Consider the following 11,992-nt stretch of genomic DNA (forward strand, 5'->3'; position numbering starts at 1 on the left):
GATACCTACATCAGGCTGTTACTTATTGATCAGACCACCACCTTCCACACTGTAATTCCAAACAAACTCCTCTCTGAACTCTGAGACCTCGGCCTCAGCATCCCTCTCTGTAACAGGATTCTCGACTTCCTGACCCAGAGACCACAATCAAGGATAGGTGACAACACTTGCTCCACCGTAAACCTCAACACCGGTGCCCAGCAAAGCTGCCCCTACTCTATACTCCTTATGCAATCATGACTGCGTGGCCCCAACTCCATTTACAAGTTTGCTGATGACGCTTCCGTTGTAGGTCGGACCTCAAACAACAATAAGTCAGATTACAGGAAAAGCAATTGAGTGCTTGCTGGCATGATGGAAAGATAACAATCTGTCCATCAGCATAAGCAAAATGGAGGAGCTGGTCATTGATTTCAGGAAGCTTCTGTCTGCAGCAATGGTGCTGAGGTGGAGATGGTTGATAGTGTGAAGTTCCTGGGAATGTTGCTCACCAACAATCTGTCCTGGTCAACCCATGTCGACATGATGGTCAAGGAGGCTAAGAAAATTCAGCATGTCCATGAGGACCCTACCTGTTTTTGGAGATGCATCCTATCTGGATGCATCACTGTGTGGTATGGCAGTTGCTGTTCCCAAGACTGCAAGAAGCGAAAGAGAATCATGAGCACAGCCCAATCCGTCACGCAAACTAGCCTTCCATCCATTGACTCCATCTACACTTCCCACTGCCTTGAGAAAGCAACCAACATAATCAAAATACCCCCTCACTCTGATTATACTCTCTTCCGTCCTCTTCTGTCGGGCAGAGGATATCAGATTGAAAAAGCGTACAAATAGATTTAAGAACAGCCTCTTTCCTGTTGTGACTTTTGAACGGACCTCTCAAGTGTTAATTCTGATCTCTCTCTCTCAGCCTCTTCTCTGTGGCTGTAACACTATTCTGCACTTTGTACGGTGTGATTTGCCTACACAGCATGCAAATCAACACTTTTCACAGTATCTCAGTACATGTGACAGCAACAAAGCAATCATTCACCTGCGTGCTAGTATGTGTTTCATGGACGAGAGCATCCAAGTCCGCTACCCTGCATTTTTTTTTTAGTGTCTCCCTCTATTTAAGTAAGAGTCTATCTTTTGATTCTTCCTACCTAAGTGTACTTTCCTACATTAAACTCTCTCTACCAACTTTTTTCCGACTTGCTCGACCTGTCTATCCCCTTGCAGATTCTTTCTGTCCTCATGACAACATTCCCTTACTCTATTTTTGTAGCATCAGCAAATTTGGATGAATTTATGCCTTGTCCCCTCCTCTAAGTTATGAATATAGAGAGTAAATAATTCTCGTCCTTGGACTGATCCCTGTGGCACTCCACTAGTTATGGCTTTCCGGCCTGATAAAGATGGTGGTTAGAAAATAACTGGCTGAACCACTGAAATGAAAAATGTGAAAAAATATGCGTTTTCATTGTTTGTGAAATAGTTAAATCAGATTGTAGATAATAAAATATAAATATTACAGTAGTTCTTCATAGTTTATCATTGAGCTTTATGAGAATTCTGAATATAGTTCCTGATTTATGATAGCATCAGTTTTCATGCATCTTTGTCTGAGAATTCAGATTTGTTTTGTCAAAAATTGTGCTGTGGCCACACATGATATTTGCTAAATCTGTCCTGTCCCAGCAGTTCAACTCGTTCAGTTTTGAGATAACTTTTGTAAGGACCCCACAGTTGAGCTACCTTGCGTTGATAGCTCACTACACACTTCTTGCATTGAAACAAATGCACCTCAGACCACCTGTCCGTCAGCATTCATCATCTGCTCTGTGTCTACTCTTCCTCTTGGTCACACTGACTTCATTATCTAGTTCCTTACAGGCTGTAGTTATTATCTTGTTACTGCCCACTAACCTGTGCATTTGGCTCCCATCCCCCTGCCACATTACGAGGTCTTACGAGGAAAGGCTGAGGGACTTGAGGCTGTTTTCATTCGAGAGAAGAAGGCTGAGAGGTGACTTAATTGAAACATATAAAATAATCAGAGGGTTAGATAGGGTGGATAGGGAGAGCCTTTTTTCTGGATGGTGACGGCGAGCGCGACGGGGCATAGCTTTAAATTGAGGGGTGAAAGATACAGGACAGATGTCAGAGGTAGTTTCTCGACTCGGAGAGTAGTAAGGGAATGGAACGCTTTGCCTGCAATGGTAATAGATTTGCCAACTTTAGGTACATTCAAGTCGTCGTTGGATAAGCATATGGACGTACATGGAATAGTGTTGGTTAGATGGGCTTGAGATCGGTACGACAGGTCGACACAACATCGAGGGCCCAAGGGCCTGTACTGTGCTGTAATGTTCTGTGTTCTGTGTTTTATTTATTGTTGAATAGCAGCAGGAGGTGAGGAGGCAGAGACTGCAACCCTGAGGTCACGGAGGGAAGGAAAAGAGGCTCTTACTTGGAGTTTGAGAAGCAGGAGAGGGCACAACCCAGAGGTTTGGGAGTGGAGAGAGGCTGCAAGTTGGAGGTCAAGGTGAGGAGAGGCACCAGTTGATGATGTAGATTAAATGTAATACAGAAAATTGTGAAGTTTGGTTCGAAAAACAGTACATAAAACAGAAGGAACCATTCTAAATGGGTGCAGAAGCAGATCGGTTTTGCTGTTCTGTGCATAAACCATTCAGTTAAACCACAGCTAGTCTGAGCTTCAACTCTGTTTACCTGCTGAAAAGGCATGTCGACTGAAAACATCAGCTTGCTTTCTCTCCATGGCTGCTGCCTGACCTACTGTGGTCTCCGGCATTTTTTGTCGTCAGTCTGTTTACCTCCCTTTCTTCTATATCCTTTCATAGCCTTAGCTATCAAAAATAATTTCAGTCACACTCATTCTTATTGATCCAGCACCCACATTCTTTTATGAGAGAGTATTTGAGATCTTGACTGTTGTTTGTATTAAGATAAAAGTGCTTCCTGATTTCAGTTCTGAATGGCTTGCCATTGAATCTCATATATTAATAGATAATACTTCTGATAAGAAATGTTTTCAGAGTGTTATAGTGGAAGCTTCTATGTTCTGTGCATCCTCTATCTAGCCACCAGACTCAGAGTACCTGTTGGGACCATCCAAAAATGACTGAACATTTTCACTCATTAGGTAAGTAGATTGATAATAGGACTCTGGTTCTGTGCCACTGTCAGATCATTGCGACTCCAAAAGGTACCAAAGTAAATTCTGGATTCTAGGCAAATATACCTATGTGTTTAGATCTATTTAGATGCATTCATGTAGGCTAAAAATACTTGAAATAATGTATAATTAGGAGTGACAGACAACATCTGTGACATTAAATGAAAAACAAGAACAAAGAACTTTGGTTCATATTTCAGCTTCGACAGGCACTAAACAACTAAAAGCACTGTATAACCAATGAAGTAAGTTTTTGAAGTATGTTTGTAATGTCGGAAACACAGCAACAAATATATGCGCAGAAGGCTTTCACAAACAGAACTGTAAAAATGACCACTTACTTTGTGATATTGATTGAATGCTAAGTGTTGGCCAGAATGTAGATCCACTGAACTGAATACAGGTGGTTTGTGGGTAAGAAAGTCTTAACCCTTTGGACAAACCTAATTTTATTTGTAATTTATTAGCAATAACTGAATTGTGCAGTTTAAGTTCAGAAGTTCCCAATTTTAAGTGGAGTTTTAACAAATTCACCTTTGAAGAGCGTTTGGGCTTGATGAACCCAAGTCTCAACTGAGTTAACTCAGCCTTTTGTGTTAGGGATGTATAAATTATCCATCTTAGGGGAGGCGATGGCCTCATGGTATTGTCACTGGACTGTTCATCCAGAGAGACAAATCATGTTCTGGGGACCTGGATTCAAATCCCGCTGTGGCAGATGGTGGAATTTGAATTCAATAAATATCCGGAATTCACAATCTGATGATGACCATGAATCTGTTGTTGCTTGTTGGAAAAGCTCATCAGGTTCACGAATGCCTTTTAGGGAAGGAAACTGTCATCCTTACCTGGTCTGGTCTGCATGTGACTCCAGACCCACAGCAATGTGGTTGACTTTTAACTGCCCTCTGGGTAATCAGGGCTGGGCAATAAATGCTACCTCGCCAGTGACGCCCTCGACGAGATTGAATCAAGAAAAAAAATTACGATTGCCTTTTCTAACTTCTCAGCCTTCAGTAATTGATTCTCCCAGTGCTAGAGAAGAAGTGGTGACTGTGGCTTATTCTATTCCCAAGGTTTAACATGATGCAACTGATGGTAAAGTTAATAAGCTTTATGAAAACATAAGTAAATATATATAATTAAATAAAAATAGCAAAGTCATTAATTAGAACTCGGCTACAACATGTAAGAGCTCCTGTGTTCCAGTATGGTCTGGTGCAAGCATGTTTGCTGTAAGCACTTAATGTTTGAGTAGCTTGTGTTTATGAGCTGGAGGCTGATCTAGGGATGCTGGGACACATCAGGAGGGGAGCAAGTTACCTGGATTCTTTGCACCAAGAGGCAGTCACAGCCCTTAAGTTTGTGTTTGTCTGATTTGGTCAGTCTTCAGGCGCAGGAGAGGTCGATGGTGGAGGTTCATTACGCTAATACTGGGGAAAGTAGGACTGTCCTGTGGTGAGTTATGGATTCAACTGGGCCTGTGTTCATGAGAGTTTAAAAAGATGAGGGGGGGATCTGATTGAAATATAGAAAGTTGGAACTGAGCCAGATGAACTCAATGCAGGGAAGCTATTTTCCCTGTTTGTGGTGCTGGGACCAGGGGTCACAGTCTCAGAATTTGGGGTAGATCAGTTAGGACTAGGATGAGGACAACATCTCGTCATTCAAGCAGAGTGAATCTGTGAAATTTTCAACCACAGAAGACCATGGGGGCCATCACTGAATGTATTCAAGAACAAGACAAGGTGGCTCGGTGGCTCACCACTGCTGCCTCACAGTGCCAGTGACCTGTTTTGATTCCACCCTTGGGTAACTATCCATGTGGAGTTTGTACATTCTCCCTGTGTCAGTGTGGGCTTCCACCAGGTGCTCCGGTTTCTTCCCACAGTCCAAAAATATGCAGGCCAAGTGGATAAGGCATGGTAAATGCATAGTTATGGAGCAAGGATGGAGGGGCCAGTCTTGGACACGATGCACTTCGAAGGGTCAGTGTCGACTTAATCAGCTGAAAACATTTTGCATTGTAGGGATTCTTTGATTTTGTGATAGATTTTTAGATGTTAAAAGATTCAATAAGTATACAGGAAAGTGGGAATATGATATCGAGATGTAAGATCGGCCATGATCTTATTGAATGGTGGACTTGGCTTGAAGGGCTGATTGGCTTATTCCTGCTTCTAGTTTCCATGTTCTTCTGTGACTGAATGAGGCTGATAGCGGAACTAGAATGCATGAGCTTTAGGGTGGATGTGCAAATTGACTATCGCACTGTGGTAAAAAACACACTTTCAAAGGGGCTTGATAAACGCAACGTAGTATAATCAGTGGGATTGACACTATTCTGTGCAGCAAAGAGTGAGAGTCTGTAACTGTGGAAGCCATTGCCACAGAAGACTGCGAAGGCGAAGTCATTGAGTGTATTTAAGACAGAGATAAATAGGTTTGTGGACTAGTAAGTGCATCAAGGGTTACGGGGAGAAGGCAGGAGAATGGGGTTCAGAAGTATGTCAGCCGTGCTTGAATGACAGAGCAGACTCAGTGTGCAGACTGGCCTAATTCTGCTCATATATCTTAGGGTCTTATTTGCTCAGACGGGAAAAGACCTTGCGGTGGGAGGTGGAGAATCCAGACATTGTAGGCAGGACAAAAAAGGAGTTTGTGAATAGTTGTAATGAGGAATTTGGCACCATGAAGCAGAGCCTTCAATGTCACAATCTCTGGATGCATAATGTGTTGGGCAGAAAGGCTTATTTCCATGCAGTGTGCCACCAAGATTCTAACTCCAGACAAACATATCCATCTTCTTTGCGCTCAATCTGACTCCTACGAGCAGGGAGCTTTCCCCCCATTCCCGTTAAAACCAGTTTTGCTCAGTTCCCTGGATGCCACATTTGGTCAAATGTGGCCTTGATGTCAAGAACAATCACTGTCGCCCTCACTCCCTCACCTCTTTTTTGTCCATTTTTGAACCAGGGCATCAATGAGGCCAGGAGCTGGGTGGCCCTGGTAGAAACCCAACTGAGTGTTAGTGAGTAGGTGATGCCTTTATTTTCACCTACTGTAGTCCCAATCATGCAACTCTGTCAATTGCTGCCCCTGCCAAGCGCTGGAAGCCTCCCCAGCGTTATCCAGACAGCAGAAAATTTGTTTCAGGAAGACGAGGACATGCCCTGTCAAATTTCATGTGGATGTGCTGTTGCACATGCACAGAGCGTGATTAAAGGGAGTCAGCACGGCTTTGTGATGGGCGGGACATGCCTTACAAATCTGATTGAGTTCTTTGAGGAGGTCATGAGACAGGTTGACGAGGGGCGAGCAGTGGATGTGGTGTACATGGACATCAGCAAAGCATTTGATAAGGTTCCCCACGGCAGGCATTTTCATAAAGTCAGGAGGTATGGAAATCAGGGTGACTTGGCTGTCTGGATTCAGAATTGGTTGGCTGACAGGAGGCAGAGAGTGGTTGTAGATGGTAAATATTCTGCCTGGAGGTCAGTGCTCAGTGGTGACCCGCTGGGCTCTGTTCTTGGGCCTCTGCTGTTTGTAGTTTTTAGAAATGACTTGGATGTGGAGGTTGAGGGGTGGGTTAGTATGTTTGCTGCTGACACAAAGGTTGGAGGTGCCGTTGATAGTATTGAGGGCTATTGCAGGCTTCAGCGAGACATTGACAGTATGCAGAGGTGGGCTGAGAAATGGCAGATGGAGTTCAACCTGGATAAATGCGAGGTGATGCATTTTGGAAGGTCGAATTTAGATGCTGAATCTAGGATTAAAGGCAGATGCTCGGCAGTGTATAGGAACAGCGGAATCTTGGTGTTCAAGTGCATAGCTCCCTCAAAGTTGCCACACAAGTGGATAAGGTTGTTAAGAAAGCATATGGTGTTTTGGCTTTCATTAACAGGGGGATCGAGTTTAAGTGCCGCGAGGTTATGCTGCAGCTCTACAAAACCCTGGTGAGACCACACTGGAATATTGTGTCCGGTTCCGGTTGCCCTATTATAGGAAAGATGTGGAGGCTTTGGAGAGGGTGCAAAGGAGGTTTACCAGGTTGAGAAGGTTGACTGAGCTTGGACTTGGCTCTCTGGAGAGAAGGAGGAAGAGAGGTGACCTGCTCAAGGTATACAAGGTAATGAGAGGAATGGATAGAGTCGATAGGCAGAGACTTTTCCCCAGGGCAGGATTGACTGCCGCGAGGCATAGTTTTAAGGTGTTAGGAGGAAGGTATAGAGGAGATGTCAGAGGGAGGTTCTTCACCCAGAAAGTTGTGAGTGCATGGAATACTTTGCCAGTGGTAATGGTGGAAGCAGAGCCATTAGTGACATTTAAGCAACTGCTGGACATGCACATGAACAGCAGTGAATTGAGGTGAATGTAAATTAGGTTAGGTTATTTTTGGATTGGGATTATTCCACGGCACAACATGGTGGGCCGAAGGGCCTGTACTGTGCTATACTTTTCTATGTTCTATGTTGTGTGTAAGAGTCAGAAGCCCAGTTGTTAGTGGCTTGGCTCTTTAGCTCAGTAGCTACCCCTTAATTTTTTGATGGCCAAAAGTGGCTGGCAAAGCAGACTTGCAACTTGAAAGCATTATGACATTGGCCAGGATGTGAAGCATTGACCTACATGGTTTTTTGCAGATGTCTATTACTGCATCCATGTCTGTGAATGATTTGCGTAGCAGCCTTGAAGTTTTCACAGAGTCCTTCAGAACTTAGATGTGGACCTTGGCAACTTTAGAGAAGTCTAAAAAATATCAACACACATACATTTTGGCAATGACTGGTATGAACATCGATAGAGAGTGGATAGCCAGAGACTTTTTCCGAGGATGAATGTAGCTCTTATGAGGAGGCATAGTTTAAAAGTAAGTGGAGGTAGATATCGGGTAAACGTGAGAAGTAGGTTCTTTACTCAGAGAGTGGCAGAAGCGTGGAATGCATTGCCAGAGAGGGGAGTGGAGTCAGCTTCATTAGGAGCATTTAAGCAGCTATTAGACAGGCATATGGATGATAGTATAAGGTAAGGGTGGAGGTTAGCTCGACGTTAGGTTGAGGGTAAAAGCTCAGCACAACACTGTGTGCTGAAGGGCCAGTCCTGTGCTGTACTGTTGTATGTTTGTATGCTCTATGAATCCATCAGTAATTGATCTGCAAGTAGCTGACAGTGTCTTTAAATAACTCTGGCAGAGGGGTTATTCATGTTCCTGGTGATCATACGTTCAGCAATGTGTCATTGAGGGACTTGAAGCATTGAGCTCTGATATCACAGTATTGGCAATATCTTGCCTCCTCGACATCCTTTCATCAGGTATTTGCTGCATGCAACATAGAATTGTCAGAATAGCATCCATGGCAACTTGCATTTGATGTGTGCTCATGAGTCATATATACCATTTCAGATCTCAAAACCCTTTGTGGCCCTGAAAAACCAGGCGGCGAGATTGCAGACTTTACACCAAGCATGATTATCCGAATCTTTTCTCTCCTACTATAAAGCTGACAGTGAGACTTCCGTGAGTTCCACTGTATTCACCAGATGCTGTTTCCCAGTTATGACATGAATTTCATGTAGCTTTTGACCACCTACATGAGGAATGGGTAACAAATGCTGGTCCTGTCAGTGATGTTCCCATCCTTGAAAATATGTGGAAATAAATTGAACCTAGTAGTTATCATTTCCTTTTACTGTGCCTTGTATTCTTCAGCAGATATTTATCCCCCTGTATTCATTGCAGAGTAGTTGAGAATGTGTTCCAATTGAAATGGTTTGTACTAACAGTTAGGAAAAATGTATCTAAAGATTTTTTTGAATGCAGGTGATTTAAACACCGTGCGTTTTTCTGCCTATCGGCCAGCAATGAAGATCCGCCGACTCCAGAAAGCGCTCTGTTGTGAGTACATTCACACATTGCAGAATTTGTAATCTCGTGCTGTGTTTTGTTGTGAGCTTCCTTGCTTGCCTGTTGTCAGATGTCATTGGTTACAATTAGCTTGGTTTTGCAGTTGTTGAGACATCAGTTCGGCATGACCTTACAACCTTCCACTCAAAGGACGTTTGTCTATAAAGTTGCTGAAAATGCAATCTGATAAGGGCAGCCAGGCATCTTAGACTAGAGTGAATGAGGAAAGCAACAGGATGTCTTCTTAACGATTGGGAAACAACCACATGAAGGACTGAGGAGGACAGTGAATTAAAAGAGGAATGGTTTGTTTCAAATCAGGTATAGCAAAAGAAATTAAGAGAACGTGAGGAAGGTTGAAATTGAAAAGGCAAGTAATGGTTTATGTTCATTGGAAACCATCAACAACAAAAGTACAATGAAGAAAGTATTTGAGAAAATACAGAAGATTTCTTCAAATGAAAGGGAGACACTGTCTTCATGATGCCAATAGCACGGAGTGCAACTTTGGCGTTTAACCACATCATCCCTTGGCCTGAAGTCACTGTACTATTTACCCATTTTATAACAGAAAAATACTTTAATGATGAGTGTCATGGAGAATTTCAGCCCAGAATATAACCATATTCTGAGCAATTGCCACAACAGCTTCTATGACATGACTTTATAAAACATCCCAAAGCATGTCATAGGAGCTTTATAGAGTAAAATTTGATACTGAGTACTGAAAGAGATCCGAAGGTAGATGATTAAAACCACATCAGAGGTAGATTTTAAGGACTGTTTTGAAGGAGGAAAGAACGATGCAGAGGTTCAGCAAGGTAATTCTATAAAGCTTAGGCTCCAAGAAGTTGAATGTAAAGCTGTCGATGATGGAACAGCACAAATTGTGTTGAGAGGCTGGAATTAAAGGCGTAAATGTGCCTAGAGGGGCTATGAGTTGGACATTGTCAGGGGATGTGCATGGGTGTTGCCAGGTCAGGGAGGGATTTGAAAGCCAGGACAGCAATGTGAAAACCAAGGCACTGCTTAACTGTGAGCCATTGTAGATCAGAGTGCGCAGAGAAAGATGGGTGAATGGAACTTGGTGCGTGTTAAGACAGAGTCAATGGACTTTTAAATGATGCCATGTTAAAGAAAAGGAGAACTTGGGAGGCCAACTTGATATTCATCAGAATGGTCATGTTCAGAGTTAATCAATGCGGTCGGGTTTCAAAACTAACGGACTTAACCTGGGGCCAAATGTTGTGGATGTGAAAATAAGTAGACTTTGTGACATCAGGCCTATGTGGCCGGAATTTAAACTCTGGGTCAAAATAACAAAGGGGACAACGAAAACCAGTAGCTAGCAAGCAGACGTCCTTTCAAGGACCAAAGATAATGGCTTCGTTCTGTACCAGATTTAATAGATGGAAACTGTCCGGTTCTGTAGAGACAGTGGAAGAAATGAATGAGGGGGTGGTGAGATAGACCTGGGCATTGCCACCATGTCTGTGGAAAGTGCAGTGCATTCACATGATATTGCTCTGGGGCAGTGTTCAGATGAGAAAAGGAGAGGGATTTTACTGATTTTGGCCAGACCTCGGTGATTCACACCCACGGCCATGCTGTCAAAGATTTGTGGAAGCCAGAAAAACTGAACTTGACTGTTTGCAGTAAATGTACAGCATTTCAGATGTCACTTGATCCTGCAGATTGACTCCCTAGAATCTGCTTGTCAAATGATTTATATGGCTAAAAGGTTCAAGTATGAGTTTGCGCTGTGGAACTCATCTCGCACCGAAACTGGCCAGTTGTTATATCAAGATTTGGAGAAAGTATTAGTTTTTTGAAGAATGTTCTGATACAGAGAGAGACTAATAGTTTCTTGAGAAATCGTGGGACATTGGCCAGGAAGTTAAACAGCAGTGGCGGGGAAAACAAACTTGACCTGAATCCTATGTTAAGTATATAATGGATTGGTTCGAGAGTGAGGATATCAAAAAATATTCCGATTTTTAAGATGAGACACTCGGGACAATTTGGGTAGGATGCACTTCTTGAAGGGACCAGAAAGGTACAGAATTATCCATTGGATGTGAAAAATTTGAAATGAAGACAAAACTTTTTGAGGCTGGGGTGGGGAAGAAATGAAGGTCCGATTTTGCTCATTCAACCTCTCCCATGACAAAATGCACTTGTATAAGATTGGTGACTATAAGATTGTTGACGGCACTTTAATGAAGAAAAATCAACATGGACATTTGTTCTGCTGTATATATAACATTAACATTCAATCTCTTGGCAAGGATAATGTGACAGGGCATTTGAAAAGCCAAGTTATTGTAATTTGAATTAAGAGATCAGGCTGTAGAACCTGAGATCAATCTCAGAATAAAATGTAACAACAGCGATAGATGAGGAACCTCTTCACTCACAGAGAGGTGAACTTTGTAATTCTGTACTCCAGAAAATGTGGCACCTCAGCCAAGAAGTATGCTCAGAACGGGGATTGACATGCTGGGGTAGTCAGTGAAGCACTATTAATGTCACAGGATTAGTAATCCGGAGGCCTGGGACAATGCTGTAGAGTATAGGCTTAAATTCCACTGTAACAGCTGATGGAATTTGAATTCAGTTCAATATAATTTTGGGGGTAGGTGGGAATGTGGAGCTGACATTGCAGTCAAGTCAGCCACGACCTTCTTGAATGGTGAAGCAGGCTTGAGGGGGCCAGTTATCCAACACATGCTGAAATTGATATAATCATAAACAAAGCTGGTCTCAGTGATGGTTACACTGTCACTGTTAAACTATTCACCGTTATAAAAACTTGACTCATTCACTGATGTTCTTTAAGAAAGCAGCTCTGCCATTCTTATTTGATCTCACCTCCATATAACTCCAGATCCACAATAATGTGGTTG

Source organism: Stegostoma tigrinum, unplaced genomic scaffold (genome assembly GCF_030684315.1).
Source record: "Stegostoma tigrinum isolate sSteTig4 unplaced genomic scaffold, sSteTig4.hap1 scaffold_101, whole genome shotgun sequence".
Classification (NCBI taxonomy): domain Eukaryota; kingdom Metazoa; phylum Chordata; class Chondrichthyes; order Orectolobiformes; family Stegostomatidae; genus Stegostoma; species Stegostoma tigrinum.